The sequence below is a fragment of the Schistocerca americana genome, chromosome 6 (genome assembly GCF_021461395.2).
Source record: "Schistocerca americana isolate TAMUIC-IGC-003095 chromosome 6, iqSchAmer2.1, whole genome shotgun sequence".
Lineage (NCBI taxonomy): Eukaryota > Metazoa > Arthropoda > Insecta > Orthoptera > Acrididae > Schistocerca > Schistocerca americana.
In genome coordinates, this window is record NC_060124.1 from 604474896 (window position 1) to 604491849 (window position 16954).

At 45.2% G+C, this 16954-nt stretch overlaps 1 protein-coding gene across 2 annotated transcripts in view; it reads right to left on the reverse strand.

Moving 5' to 3' along the window:
- The window catches only part of LOC124619623 (HSPB1-associated protein 1), a 111030-nt gene that overhangs the window by 22705 nt on the left and 71371 nt on the right, over positions 1-16954 (reverse strand). The window lies entirely within an intron of this gene.

The window sequence follows — 16954 nt, forward strand, 5'->3', positions numbered from 1 at the left end:
GTTGGTGTTGGTGGGAATTATCCAGATAACCCGGACGGTGTAACACTGTGCCAAGATGTGCTGGCCGTGCACCAAGGCATGTTTAGCCACAGGGTGATCCTCATTACCAACAAACACTATCTGCCTGTGTCCATTCATGCGAATGGACAGTTTGTTGCTGGTCATTCCCACATAGAATGCGTCACAGGGTAGGCAGATCAGTTGGTAGATCACGTGGGTGCTTTCACACGTGGCTCTGCCTTTGATCGTGTACACCTTCCGGGTTACAGGACTGGAGTAGGTGGTGGTGGGAGGGTGCATGGGACAGGTTTTACACCGGAGGCGGTTACAAGGGTAGGAGCCAGAGGGTAGGGAAGGTGGTTTGGGGATTTCATAGGGATGAACTAACAGGTTACGAAGGTTAGGTGGACGGCGGAAAGACATTCTTGGTGGAGTGGGGAGGATTTCATGAAGGATGGATCTCATTTCATGGCAGGATTTGAGGAAGTCGTATCCCTGCTGGAGAGCCACATTCAGAATCTGATCTAGTCCCGGAAAGTATCCTGTCACAAGTGGGGCACTTTTGTGGTTCTTCTGTGGAAGGTTCTGGGTTTGAGAGGATGAGGAAGTGGCTCGGGTTATTTGCTTCTGTACCAGGTCGGGAGGGTAGTTGCGGGATGCGAAAGCTGTTGTCAGGTTGTTGGTGTAATGCTTCAGGGATTCCGGACTGGAACAGATTCGTTTGCCACGAAGACCTAGGCTGTAGGGAAGGGACCGTCTGATGTGGAATGGGTGGCAGCTGTCATAATGGAGGTACTGTTGCTTGTTGGTGGGTTTGATGTGGACGGACGTGTGAAGCTGGCCATTGGACAGGTGGAGGTCAACATCAAGGAAAGTGGCATGGGATTTGGAGTAGGACCAGGTGAATCTGATGGAACCAAAGGAGTTGAGGTTGGAGAGGAAATTCTGGAGTTCTTCTTCGCTGTGAGTCCAGATCATGAAGATGTCATCAATAAATCTGTACCAAACTTTGGGTTGGCAGGCCTGGGTAACCAAGAAGGCTTCCTCTAAGCGACCCATGAATAGGTTGGCGTACGAAGGGGCCATCCTGGTACCCATGGCTGTTCCCTTTAATTGTTGGTATGTCTGGCCTTCAAAAGTGAAGAAGTTGTGGGTCAGGATGAAGCTGGCTAAGGTAATGATCCCTAATGATCCAACTCCCCAAAAAACTATCCAAATTGAACCCTGCCTGGAACAGTTCCGTCCTCCGTCACAGCGGGACCCACCTCCTCTTCCTCAAAATCACCCTCTCCAAACCTTCCAGGAATTTCTGACTTCCAGCCTTGCCTCTCAATCCTTCTTAAAAAACCTTAATCCTACTCCCAACATCACCACTGCAGAAGCCCAGGCTATCCGTGATCTGAAGGCTGACTGGTCCATCATCATTCTTCCGGCGGACAAGGGTTCCACGACCGTGGTACTTGATCGTCGGGAGTATGTGGCTGAAGGACTGCGTCAGCTTTCAGACAACACCACATACAAAGTTTGCCAAGGTAATCCCATTCCTGATGTCCAGGCGGAGCTTCAAGGAATCCCCAGAACCTTAGGCCCCCTACAAAACCTTTCACCTGACTCCATCCACCTCCTGACCCCACCGACACCCCGCACCCCTACCTTCTACCTTCTTCCTAAAATTCACAAACCCAATCATCCCGGCCGCCCCATTGTAGCTGGTTACCAAGTCCCCACAGAACGTATCTCTGCCTACGTAGACCAACACCTTCAACCCATTACGTGCAGTCTCCCATCCTTCATCAAAGACACCAACCACTTTCTCGAACGCCTGGAATCCTACCCAATCCGTTACCCCCAGAAACCATCCTTGTAACCATTGATGCCACTTCCTTATACACAAATATCCCGCACGTCCAGGGCCTCGCTGCGATGGAGCACTTCCTTTCACGCCGATCACCTGCCACCTAAAACCGCTTTCCTCATTACCTTAGCCAGCTTCATCCTGACCCACAACTCCTTCACTTTTGAAGGCCAGACATACCAACAATTAAAGGGAACAGCCATGGGTACCAGGATGGCCCCTTCGTACGCCAACCTATTCATGGGTCGCTTAGAGGAAGCCTTCTTGGTTACCCAGGCCTGCCAACCCAAAGTTTGGTACAGATTTATTGATGACATCTTCATGATCTGGACTCACAGTGAAGAAGGACTCCAGAATTTCCTCTCCAACTTCAACTCCTTTGGTTCCATCAGATTCACCTGGTCCTACTCCAAATCCCATGCCACTTTCCTTGATGTTGACCTCCATCTGTCCAATGGCCAGCTTCACACGTCCGTCCACATCAAACCCACCAACAAGCAACAGTACCTCCATTACGACAGCTGCCACCCATTCCACATCAAACGGTCCCTTCCCTACAGCCTAGGTCTTCATGGCAAACGAATCTGCTCCAGTCCGGAATCCCTGAAGCATTACACCAACAACCTGACAACAGCTTTCGCATCCCGCAACTACCGTCCCGACCTGGTACAGAAGCAAATAACCAGAGCCACTTCCTCATCCTCTCAAACCCAGAACCTCCCACAGAAGAACCACAAAAGTGCCCCACTTGTGACAGGATACTTTCCGGGACTGGATCAGATTCTGAATGTGGCTCTCCAGCAGGGATACGACTTCCTCAAATCCTGCCCTGAAATGAGATCCATCCTTCATGAAATCCTCCCCACTCCACCAAGAGTGTCTTTCCCCCGTCCACCTAACCTTCGTAACCTGTTAGTTCATCCCTATGAAATCCCCAAACCACCTTCCCTACCCTCTGGCTCCTACCCTTGTAACCGCCCCCGGTGTAAAACCTGTCCCATGCACCCTCCCACCACCACCTTCTCCAGTCCTGCAACCCGGAAGGTGTACACGATCAAAGGCAGAGCCACGTGTGAAAGCACCCACGTGATCTACCAACTGACCTGCCTACACTGTGACGCATTCTATGTTGGAATGACCAGCAACAAACTGTCCATTCGCATGAATGGACACAGGCAGACAGTGTTTGTTGGTAATGAGGATCACCCTGTGGCTAAACATGCCTTGGTGCACGGCCAGCACATCTTGGCACAGTGTTACACCTACCGGGTTATCTGGATAATTCCCACCAACACCAACCTATCCGAACTCCGAAGATGGGAACTTGCTCTTCAATACATCCTCTCTTCCCGTTATCCACCAGGCCTCAATCTCCACTAATTTCAAGTTGCCACCACGCATACCTCACCTGTCATTCAACAACATCTTTGCCTCTGCACCTCTGCCTCGACTGACATCTCTGCCCAAACTCTTCGTCTTTAAATATGTCTGCTTGTGTCTGTCTATGTGTGGATGGATATGTGTGTGTGTGTGCGAGTGTATACCCGTCCTTTTTTCCCCCTAAGGTAAGTCTTTCCGCTCCCGGGATTGGAATGACTCCTTACCCTCTCCCTTAAAACCCATATCCTTTCGTCTTTCCCTCTCCTTCCCTCTTTGCTGATGAGGCAACAGTCTGTTGCGAAAGCTTGAATTTTGTGTGTATGTTTGTGTTTGTTTGTGTGTCTGTCGACCTGCCAGCACTTTCATTTGGTAAGTCACTACATCTTTGTTTTTAGATATATAGAGTCTATAATAATTTATTTATGGCACATTTTTTAAAAAAAAATTAAAGGAGAGGCAGCCATTATTATAGCAGTATCAGTATGGAGTGTATTATTAAGTATGGATAAATAGGTGAACTGCACATCTTGAGACATCACGTGGCTAGAACAACTACAACAGCTTACAGAGAACTGCCTTGAACCTTGTGATGTCACTTGGTCCAAAAACAGTTTTATTCTTATCCTTTAAGCTGACACGTGCAGAACAAAAACTTTTCATCATCATTCAGAGCAATTATCTTAGTAAGCTGTAGTGACAGAATCATTTGTAGGCAGGTTTACTATGTACTCATGAAGAAAATCATTACAGCAAAATGTAAACAGCATCTGTCCAGATTTTTTTTAGAGCATCAAATTGTGAAATTCTATTTCTGCAATTTTTTTAGTAACTTCTAATTATGATGATGAATGCATAATAATAATTACACAGAATCTGTTATAGTTGGGAACGATGCAACTGAAAGAGTGGGAAGCATTAACATGTTGACTGCCGTTGGGTCACCAGTGGTCACATCAGAACCATGTGTCTTATGCTGTTTGCCTTGCCCAGCCTGGTAGTGAAACATACACCGTGAAACATATGGCAGTCTACATGTTAAATATGGCATGCTGCAAGGTTCAGTGCTTGGCTTGCTTCTGTTCTTGGGCTATGTAAATTATTTCCTGGAAATATCGAAGGACTCTTCAAAAACTGTAATGTTTGCTGATGACACAAGTATATTGATAAAAGGTCATACCTGACACACACAGGAGAATAATGGAACAGGTTTACAACTAGTTCATAACCAACAGCATAACCCTTTATCTTTCAAAAAATTGTATGATGTACTCCCAAAGAAATGAAAATAAGTTACACATACCAGAAATGGAAATTAATGGGTATACACTGTATGAGTCTCCATATGTGAAGTTTCTGATTATCCAGATGAATAATAAACTGAGGTGGCATGATCATGTGGATGAGTGAACTAAAAGGCTCAGTTTGACCTGCACTATACTTAGAAATCTATCTCACTGTATCATCCTGGATAAAAGATTACTGTAACACTTTGCATACACTTGCTTGCAATTAATGACAACAGTGGATGAGTCACAGATACAATCAATATACAAATAATTTCCATAATTACTGTGGATCCCTCCCTCGGGCTCAGAAAGGAGTGTTATATTCTGGTGCAAAGATCTATAGTAGGTCATTTGTGAACACCATGCAAGAAACTGAAAATTCCTATCTGAATACTTGGACTCAGGAATTAAAATTCAGCCTAACTCTACCATTTCAACAAAAATAATCAATTTTTGAAAATGTAAGTGGATAGATAAAAGATCTACTCACCAAGTGCTGGCACAAGAAAACATATAAGGGTTAAGTAAACATGCAATCTTTCAGGGCCAGTAGCATCTTCTTCTGGCAGAAGGATTGAAGGGGGAAGGAAGAAGGATGAAGAAAAATGACTGGCAAGGTTTACGAAACGGGGAGAGTTAAGAAGTCACAAATAACCCTGCGTCAGGGGAGACTTATCGGATGGGATGAGAAGGAAAGACTGACTGTTGGGAACTACATGGGACACAATTTAAAAAAAAAAAAAAGTGAGAAGTTAAAGGTGGAAGATAGGGCCATAAGAAAGGCAGAGATTATTAACAACAAATCAGCATGAGAGTTAACCCGATCAGAAAACTAAGTAAATTGTTTGTGGTACATGTGGGGGAGAACAGAAAGATCAGGAGAAAACAGCTAAAAACATTAAAAGGGAGTGAAGAAAGGAACAGTTCCTGACAAGAAATGTAGAGGCTGAAGAAAATTAACATAAAGTATGGATGGACGGGTAGCGAGAACCAAGGACATGTTGTAGTGACAGTTCCCATCTACAGAGTTCTGAGAAACTGGTGTCTGGGGGAAGAATCCAGATGGCAAGTGAGGTGAAATACGTATCAAGGTCATCACTGTCATCGCAAGAGGGTATTGCATGTTGCCAGTGTACACCTGCTGTTTATGCCCTCTCATCCTAACTGATAACTTGGTGGTAGTCGTACCAATGCAGAAGGCCAAATAGTGTTTACATAACAGATGGAGCACGACATGTGTTGTTTCAAAGGTGGCTCTCCCTTTGATAGTATGCCTTGCCACTTATGGGGCTGATATAGATAGTGGTTGGAGGGTGAATAGGCCAAGTCTTAGAGTGGGAATGATCACAGGGTACGAGCCTGACAATAGGGAAATGGGCGCAGAAGGAGCATTGGGTCTGAGCAGAATATTGCTGAGATTTTTTGGGGGGGTGGGGGCACTAAAAAGCTATTCTGTGTGTGGTGGGCAAAATATCAGACATTAATTTCAGGACATTATTTTAAAAAGTCATGGCCTTGTTGAAGTAGATCATTAATACATTCAAGACCAGGATAGTACTGAGTGATGAGAGCTGTACTCCCAAGTTGTTTTTTGGAGAGATAAACAGTACCAGGACTGGATGTGACAGCCCTGGAAATCTCCACTTGTAATAGCCTGGTGGGGTAACTACGTCCAGTGAAGGCTGAGGTGACAATGGTGGTGTATTGCTGAATAGAGTCTGCATCTGAGCAAATATGTTTGCTTCAACTGTCAATGCTGTACAGGAGGGATCGTTTGAAATGGAAAGGATGACAACAATCAAAACATAGGTACAGTTGCTTCTTGGTAGTTTTGATGAGAATGGAAGTGTGTAGCTGATGTTTGGTGGTGGTGCATGGTGGTGGACAAAATGTCAGACAGAATTTTTGTACTGGATGGATCTTGACTTTTCAAGCACACAGATAGTGGTCTATGGAAAGTTACATAAATGCTTTGTTTTAAGTATTAGATAAAAATAAGAGTGGAATAGTGTGGGACAAGCAACAATGTTATTTTTAAAAGTATCTGTTTGTCTCTACATATACCAAGTAATGTAGAAGCAATAATCATACTTATCACTAGGATTAAACTAGCAGAAATCATACTTTGTTGTTAGTATACTGTGCACAAGTAGCCAGCTGTGGTCACTCCTGCCTGTTGATGTCTGACTTGATTCATACCACATCACTGAAGGCTCTCTTTTGTGATGCGACTGACAGAACGCCATGAGTGAATGGATATAAATGATACTGCAACAGTGCCTATAAACTAATGTCACATTTTTTGTTCTTTTGTATTTTCTTTTCATCAATTTACTTTTTTTCTATGAAAAAGGGCACTTATGATTCTTTTTCAACTTGACCTCGGTTCTGTATAACAAATCAGTGATTTGTAAACTGTACTTTTGGAGTCACAGAAATTATGCATTAATTTACATATAGACAGCTCAAGTAACAAACAATGGCCACTCAAAAAAACTGTTCAAAATCTAGAACACACACAAAGACAAAGCACACACTGGAAACAACAAAATAAGCAAATAAATATGTTATCATTAAATTGATAAATAAATAAAAATTTACATGTGTTAAAATCTCCTTTGCCAAAAATAACAAACTACGTCATTGCTTATGATACACTGGAGGCCTCACAACTCCTATAACCGAACACAGTGGAATCTACAAATTAAGCTCTATTGACTGCATTTCATTCTACATTTGAAAAACTCATTAAAACTCCACCGTAGCAAGCCTCATGTACAACAGCAGACTTACAATGAGAGACTTAACAACCTCATTGTCCTACACATTGAAAATGACAGGAGAAATTGAGATTTATGAGAAGAAAGGGAAATACGGTTCTGGAAGGTGAAATTCAATGATCAAATACTCAAGGAACAAAGACTTTTGACTACAGCAAAAACTGCAGTATTTATGAATGATGTACCTTCGCTCAAAATGCATGCGATTTCAGAGGTCGTGCGTCCATACATTTCACAGACCTGCTTATGGAGGCCACATGGGTCGACCCCCTGGTGTGCTCTGGTGAGTCGCCAAAGAAACATTATTATTTAAGTGACTGCAAACGAGTGCTCAATCTATTCTGCAACCTGTGTATCTTACGTGTTACTCTATAAAGTACTATGTTACATAAATTGTGTTTTTTCTTGTTGCAACAAACTTGGCAGTGAGTGAGGGCTACATCTTTTCAGCATGTTAGCGTCAGTACTAAGTCACCTCACAAACATCTCAGTGGAAGAAATACTCCAACATATCACAGCCCAGCAGCAAGTTTTTGCAGGACAAAAGCAGGCTCTCACCAACACTCATAATCAAGTGACATCTGCTTGTTCGCAGCACGTTACTCTTCTGTCAGCGCAAACACCATTGCCATTTCCTGCATATGATTAATCTACTAAAGACTGGGACTCCTACAAGACACAGTTACACCAACATTTTCAGGATTTTTGCATGAGCAATGCAAACCTTTTTAGGGTTTTTTCCTTTCCTGGCTTTTGCTGCATGTGTATCAGTTGTTGTTGTGACAACCTGCACCTTTGCAAGAACTGGGCTGCTTATCATTTGATGAAATGTGCAAGCTTCTCACAACTTACCGTAGTCATTGCGATGTGTAGAATTTCACTGTTGTTAGAAATGACCAAACCAATCTTACAAAGCCAGGGCTGCAGAATAATGTGGGCTCAGCTGTTATCATAAATTTATCACTAGTACCCATCACAAATCCTACACTCAACACACGGTGCCACATGTTATTATTTGTCTGGCACCTGATAGGGTAGTCCATGAAGAAGCACTTCAGCATGAGAATCTGACGCTTATGGCTGTGCTCAATATAGCACAGTCCTTTCAAGTGTCACAAGCCGCAGGATGTAAGGTTGCTGCATGGGGAGAGGTGTCTGAAGTTCCTCAGTCAACAAGAGTTGACTTGTGTAGCATGCAGCAGCATTAATTACAGCCTTAGCACCAACACAGCATCACAACACCTGCTGCGTGCCCTCCTTCTGTCTCGCCCATACTGCTTCATCCAACATGAGGGTACTGCATGCATTGTGATGTTTGCAACAAGTGTCAAATACAAGGGCACATTGCATCAGTGTGTAACTCCTCTTCAAACGTGGCACACACAGTAGTACTGATGGGCATAAACTGTATCTCTACAATGACTGTCTCCCCAAACACACTGTTTATTGACTTGTGTGTGTTTAATAAACCGCTAAAAATGCAAGTGGACACAGAAGCTGCACTAACTTTAGTAAATGCAGAAACATACATGGACTTGGGCTGCCCTCCCCTTACAGTCTTGACAGAAGTTGGTTAGCTACAATAAACAGCAGATGTTGATCCTAGGTCAGTTCTCTGCTCCTGCCCTTACAAATCTGTTGTTTGCTCTCTCAACCTCCTTGTTGCAGACTGCAGACTTGTTCTGGGTTAGATGCATTTAACACTTTTGGTTTCTCCATTGCCAGCAGGTAAATTTAATGTCAGATCAAGTTCTGTGTCAGCAACTGGAGTCCCTCTACTCTGAGTTTCCATCACTGTTTTCCCATGAGCTGGGTTGTGCTACCAGTTTTCAGGCACACCTTACCACGAATGAATCCCCAGATCCTCATTTTTTTGGGTGCGACAGGTGCTTGTCACGCTACACGACTCTGTCAAGACTGAATTAGACCATTTGACATCGCCCAGTGTCATTCGCCTTTTCTTCCCGTGAAGCCTGATTAATGCGCAGTCTGTGATAGACACATACCCTTTGCCTCACCCTGACAACTTTCTCTCAAAATTGTGAGGTGGCCACCACTTTTTCAAGATTGATTTGTCAGAAGCATACCTCCAGCTCACCTTGGATGAGGTCACGAGGTGCCTTCTTGTTGTCAATACACCTTTCAGCCTATACCAATATCAAGGCTAGCCTTTTGGCATCGCTAGTGTGTCCACTATTTTTCAGCATTATTTACAACTGCCAGCCTATTTTCTGTTTTTCAGTCTACAGGTCTCAAGTGCAATGTTGCCAAATCTCAATTTTTTTCAGCTGTCGATTGAGCACCTAGGGTTTGATATTTCGGGTCAAGCTGTTGCATCACCATGTTGATGCAACTGCAGCTTTTCGGCAGCCAACCTCTATTAAGGAACTGCAGGTGTTTCTAGATAAAGTTGCATACTACCATAAGTTTTTACTGGATGCATCTGCTGCTGCTCAACCACTGCATGTGCTTTTGCTTAAAAATGTGCCTTTTTTCTGGTCTCCAGCTTGTGACTGAGCATTCACTTTCTTAAATCTAAGCTTCAATCTGCCCAATGTCAGGCCACTTGTGTTGGGCACATATTTCTCTCAGCACGGGCTTGGTGCAGTGTTCACACACAAACACATGGATGGGTCAGAACAAACCATTGCTTACACTTACAAGACTAATTCCTGCTCAGCAGCCATACTCTCAGATTGAAAAGGAGGCTTTAGCAATGGTGTTCATCCTCAATTAATTTCATGGCTTCTTGTATGGTTCAAAGTTCCATTTAATCACAGGTTCCAAGCAGTTGGTTGGTCTTTCTAACCCTGCGGCTTCCATGATGGACAAGGCAGCACATCAATCACAGTGGTGGGCTCGCTTCCTCTCCTATTACCAGCCAACGGTGCAAAACACAAACGCCGATGCCTTACCTCGCCTTCTGATTGGGCCTGATCCTGTGTTTGATGAGGACGAATTGTTTCTTTCTATTTAGATACTGAGAACCAGAATGTGGTTGATGGTTTTCTTATCACTAGAGCCACAGTAGGATTGGCTGTCACCATGCATCCTGTACTTGGTTTGGTCCTCTTTTGTGCAGCATGGGTGGCTGAAAAACCCCTGGGCAGTGCCTTGGATCCCTTGCATAATTACTTCTCCCTCCAGTAGCGCCTTTCCATGTCTTTCGGGATTCTTTCATTAGCTATGGAAGACGCTGCTCCCCAGGTTGCGATTCCTGCTTCCTTATGCTGTAATGTACTGCAGCTTCTGCATGTCAATCATTTCTGTACCAGGTATTTTTCTGTGGCTAGTGTTTTTATATATATGTATGTGGTTTTCCAACTCCTAGAATGGAGTGATGATGTAACTTCATTCATGACGCAAACGATTTCAGAGATCGTGTATAAGTTCGCAGGCCTGTTTACAGAAGCTTTTTTTGTGGGGTTTTAGGGCAAAAAACATCTAATGTCATAAGAGCCCAGTAAAGAACCAGAGAATATGGGAATCACGAGGGGAAAAAACCGTTGCGAGGTCCCAAAAAAAAAAAAAAAAAAAAAAATCTAAAACATCAAGACATTTCATTACAGAAGATGTTGACAAGAAACCGGAGTCACCAGGTAAAAATCAAATCTCTTTTGCCATATTACTGCTTTTTAAAAAACTTAAAATGTGATCCACAGCTCGCACGTCATCTGTTAAAATGTCCGGCAAAGCGGGCGGCAGTCTGGCCCTGAAATGTAAGTGGCTAAAATGGTGGCAGAGATTCAGGAAATGTCTGACTGTTAATGGTTAGCTACTGAAAGGACAGCTGGGTGCAGGGTTACCACTCAACAAGTGGTGGTGACTAAAGCGGCAGTGCCCTATTCGCACCCGAGCTAACATTACTTCCTCACAGCGAGACGGACGGGAGGAAGTCAACCAGGCTGTTGGAAGAGGTTTCACTTCTCTGAGTTTGTTCCCATGAAGGGAGCACCAATGGTCATGCCAAAGTGATGTGACATGCTGATAGAGAAAAGTTAAAATATCTTGTGAGGGAACAGAGTAAGAGGCGGGCTGACCGAGATGGACGGCAGCCTTGGCTGCAGCATTAGCAGCGTCATTCCCAGGTAAACCAACATGGCCAGGAACCCACATGAACATCACTTGGGCTCCCCCATCCAGGAACAAATGGAGACTGCATCAAATGGGCTAGTACGGAAGGCACCAGTGGCGAGATGGATACCCAAATGGTGTATTGTATTTAGACAGCGTAAGATAGAAGGCCATGCAGAGGAGTACACAATGCATCCATAATCCAACTTGGAGTGGACAAGAGGCAGAGGAGGAGTGTCCGGTTAGCTTCCCAAGAGGTACCACTCAATACACGAAGGACATTGAAGGACCGGGTGCAGTGTGCAGCCAGGTAGGACACACGTGGAGACCAACTGAGTTTCCTATTGAACGTAAGCCCTAGGAACTTCGTTGCATCCACGAATGGGAGAGCATTTTGGCCCAGTTGCAAGGACGGTGGAAGAAACGCCCTGTACCACCAGAAGTTGATGCATACGGATTTGGTAGCAGAAAAACGGAAACCATTTTTGACACTCCACGAATAGAGACAGTCCAGCAATACTGAAGACAGAGTTGCAGGAGACATGTCCGCTGGGAGCTGTAATAAATAATAACGAAAAGAGAGTTGGAAATGACAGCTGAAAGGCAGTCCATAAGGGTTGATGGCTATGGCGAAGAGGACGACACTCAGTACAGAGCACTGAGGCACCCCGTTCTCCTGTGAAAAGGTGTGGGCTAAGGAGAAACCCACACATACCGGGAAAACTCGGTCAGTTAAAAATTCCCAAATCAAAGTGGGAAGACAACCGCAGAGGAACCATGTGTGCACAGTACGTAGAATGCCTATCTGCCAACAGGTATCACGGGCTTTCTCCAAATCAAAGTACATGGCCACTGTTTGTCGCTTCTGCAGAAAATTATTCATGATGAATGTCAACAGGATGACGAGATAATCAACTGCGGAGTGGTGCTTTCGGAACCCACACTGAACATTAGTGAGAAGATCAACCATTGACCATGTGTTCCATCACCTTAGAAATGCTGCTGGTAAGAGAAATTGGATGATAGCTGGAAGGAAGAGATTTATCTTTACCAGGCTTAGGTAGGGGAACAATAACAGCTTCACGCCAAAGTGTGGGTAATACACCGTCAGTCCAAATACGGCTGTAGGTATCGAGGAGAAAGCGTTACCCCACGGGAGGAAGATTCTGCAGCATGAGGACATGGATTGTATCGGGCCCAGGAGCAGAAGACCTGGATGAGGAGAGAGCACGCTTGAGCTCCCTCATAGTAAAAAGAGTATTGTAGCATTCTCGATTCAAAGAGAGAAAGGAGAATGCACGAGCCTCCTTCGCCTGTTTCCGAAAAAGGAAGGCAGGATGGTAGTGGGTGGAGCTTGAAACCTCCGCAAAGTGTTGGAAACATCGACAGGTTCGAGTATAACATTTCCCACCACAGACAGACCAGAAGTCAGGGAGTGGGCGGTAGTCCTGGAAAGCTGGCGCAGGCCACCCCAAACAAGAGAGGATGGAGTAAATCTGTTGAACGAGCTGGTGAAGGAAACCCAGCACGCTTTCTTGCTTTCCTTAATAGTGTGACAGCACTGCACACATAGTTGCTTGTATCGGATGCAGTTCGTTAATGTAGGATGACGGTGAAAGACACAAAGCACACATCGTTGGGCACAAATCGCATTGCCGCACTCCACAGTCCACCAAGGGACCGGGATCTGACAGGGAGAGGTAGTGGTACAAGGGATAGAGGATTCAGCATCCAAGAGAATAACGTCCACGAGGTGCTCGACCTGATCGTCACAGCTGGGAAATGGCCAGTTGTCAAAGACTGTCGAGGGGGAATATAGCCTCCAGTCAGCAAGAGAGAATTTCCAATGAGTGGACCGCTGTGGTGGGGTATGACTGTGCACGCGGGTCACACAAGGGAAGTGGTCACTCGAGTTAGTATCGGGAAGAGCACACCACTCGAGACATCGAGCGAGCTGGGCAGAGAAGATCGAGAGGTCTACATGGGAATAAGTGTGCGTGGAATCAGAGAGAAACGTGGCTTCGCCAGTGTTAAGGCACACGAGATTAAGATGATTAAGAAGATCTGCCAAAAGAGAACCTCTCGGGCAGGTGACAGGCGAACCCCAAATAGGATGATGGGCATTGGTGTCACCGAGGAGCAGAAAGGGTGGAGGAAGCTGAGCAACGAGCTGCATCAGGTATGCCCAAGTGATAGCAGAAGATGAAGGGATATAAATGGTGCAGAGCGAAAAGGTAAATTTGGGAAGGAAACCATGGGCAGCAATTGCTTGCAGGTGGGTGTGAAGGCGAGAGGACGATGACAAACATCATCTGGTAGAAGCAGCACGACCCCACCATGAGCAGGAATCCCTGCCGTAAGGGGAAGGTCCATCCGTAGTGAAGTAAAATGAGAAAGCGTAAAATGGTCTTGAGGATGGAGTTGGTTTCTTGGAGACAGACTACAAGCGGACGTTGTGATTAGAGGTGCAGCTGGAGATCCACCCTGTTAGACCGAAGGCCACACATATTCCACTGTAAAAGGGCCATAAAATTTAGGAACACCGGAGAATGAAGAAGAAGCATTCACCTCGACAGCCGCTTAGGGCGAGTCGTCAAGGGAGGACGGTCACTGGAATCCACAGGAGGAGCATCTTTGTCCATCAACTCTGCGGGATCAATGGAGCTTCCCCGGTGTCGGACAGTTGAAAGGGACCGAGTCGAAGAGGGCCGATGAGTCTGAGAGGGGGAAGATTGTTTGCCTTTGGACGATTGTTTTGGCTTTTGGTGATTGGCAGAAGAGCCAGATGGCTGCGAACTCGAGGTACACAAGAAGTCTTCCCGGGAATATTTCTTTTTGAATTGACGGTTTGCTGGCTGCATTGCAACCGTCTTCGCCGGTGAGGGCAAAGAACGGGTAGCAGAATCTACAGCCCGGGAAGTGGGAGATGGAATGTCAGCTTGAAGGCGAGGCGACTTTGCCACTATTGAACTTAACTGTAAGTCACAAGTTTGTGTAGCCATGTTTTTTGTGGGATGGGGAGAGTCTAACACGGTGCTGTAGCTTCCAGATGAAGGGACAGTCGGTTTACGTCTCGCCAACAGTTTCCGGGCAACAGGGAAAGGTACCTTCTCCTTCACCCTTATCTCCTGAACAGCCCATTCATCTTGATAGATGGGACAAGAATGAGAAGAAGCAGCATGGTCTCCATGACAATTAATGCAGCAGGGGCAACATGTGACACATTTGGCTGCGTTTTTACAAGACGTGCTGGTATGATTGAACTGGTGGCATTTATAACACCAAAATGGATTGGGAATATAAGGGTGCACAGAGATGACTTCATGGCCTGCCTTTATCTTGGTAGGAGGCGTTAACTGATCGAAAGTCAGGAATAATGTGCAAGTCGGCACCAAATCGGTAGCTTCCTTTTCCATAACTCTATGAACAGCAGTAACGCCCTGATCTGATAGATAATTAATTATTTCGTCCTCCATCAAACCATCCAACAGCGATGTGTAGATAACACTGAGGTACGAGTTAAGAGTGCTGTGGGCCACCACTTTTATAAGTTGTTGTGGAGGGTTTGGGCCTTTTTCTGGGCCTGGAGTGCACTACCAATTTCCAAAAGCAGAGTACCATTGCGGAGACGAGAGCATGACTTCACAGGGCCAGCGATGCCATCCACGTCTTTCTGTATAACAAAGGGGTTAACAGTAGCAAAAGTCTGGTTTTTGTCTAAACGTGAGACTACTAGAAATCGAGGCGCGCAGGAAGAGACATTGAGGCAGAAGCCTCATTCCTCTTTTGTTTATGGGCAACACTCGGAGAAAGAGAAGGAAAGTCAGTCATTGGGAAGAAGTCCCCCATGATTGCCAGCATCTCTGATGGTGTGCTCCTTCCAGCAGGGGCCCTCCAAAGGGGGGGGGGGGGGCACCTTAGATGATTGTTCTCACCTTAGGTCACACCTCCCGAACAACAGATGGAGGGACCAATTGGCAGAGGAGGGAGGTAACAGCTCAGGCAATCACCCTTCCCTGGGCCTGGCCTCTAACAGGGGGTACGTGTGGGCCCTACATGCCAACCCGCAGCTGGGAATTACCTGTTACCCAGTCTCCTGCTAGGCGAAAAATGTGTGGGTGGCCATCAGGCACACACAGGGAGGAGAACAAAAGATAAGAAGGAAAGGAGGAAAGAAAGAATGGCCTCAAAAGTCACAGAGGAGGAAAAAGAGATCAGAACAAGGAGAGAAAGGAACAAGGAGAGAAAGGAACAAGGAGAGAAAGGAACAAGGAGGGAAAGGAACAAGGAGGGAAAGGAACAAGGAGGGAAAGGAACAAGGAGGGAAAGGAACAAGGAGGGAAAGGAACAAGGAGGGAAAGGAACACAGAGAGAAAGGAACAGGGAAAACTGAAGTAGGGAAAGAGGAAACAGGGAAAGGGCAGTACAGGGAAAGGGCAGTACAGGGAAAGGGCAGTACAGGGAAAGGGCAGTACAGGGAAAGGGCAGTGCAGGGAAAGGGCAGTGCAGGGAAAGGGCAGTGCAGGGAAAGGGCAGTGCAGGGAAAGGGCAGTGCAGGGAAAGGGCAGTGCAGGGAAAGAGAAGCATAGGGAAAGATCGATACAAGGAAAGAACAGTATAGGGAAAGAGCAGTACAAGAGAGAAGAGTCCTACAAGTAAACCAACATAAATGAGCTTGAAGAGCCCATGGAGGCATGAGACATCTCCCCAAGAGAGGGGAAAAGGACAGAAGAAGAGGAGACAAGTAGCACTGAAAGAGAAGCGGTGCTGCGAGGTCTGGGGCCCCGTGGTCGCCATGCACATAATCATCAAAGAGCGGTGATCCCCCCTGGGGGTGCTCACAGAAGCCACCTAGGTTGGCCTCCTGATATGCTCTGGTGAGCCACCAAAGAAGCAGTATTATTTAAGTGATTGCAAATGAGTGCTCGGCCTATTCTGTGACCTGTATGACTGTTATCCATTCGCTGTGTTCAGTGCAATCTGTACTTCATTGCATCTTACAAGTGGCTCTATAAAGTACTATGTTTCATAAATGATGTTTGTTCTTGATATAATAGCTAAATAGCCAAACAATTAGTTCCAGCAGTCAGCTTCTCTGATTTATCAAAATTCACAAATATTTTTTAATGAATGTCTGAAGCAGGTATCTATCCTAGTTGTATGAAGCACGATTTTTGTCATTTTATTACACACTTATGAGAATTACAAGTGTACACATGATCGAATGTGCATTACTTGATCAGTGAATTGGAATACAGATGAAAACAGTTTATGAAATTTAATGATACAACACACAGAACTGTAAGTATCATACAAATGTTTAAGATTTAGATATTGATATAAGATTTATTCATATGTTGCAATGAGTCTTTCATTGCATATAAAAGACCTTTGTTAGAATGAACATGTAACTTCCTCCAGAATGCACCTAATGATGAGGCCACAGACTTTGAAATGCATTATGCAATAAATGATACATTAACATGATTGAACGGTGATTTCTTAACCCCAATAGGAGACGTATCATATGTTAAAATTCTGTCCGTTACTGTGTACTCTAATTATCTGACTGTATGTGT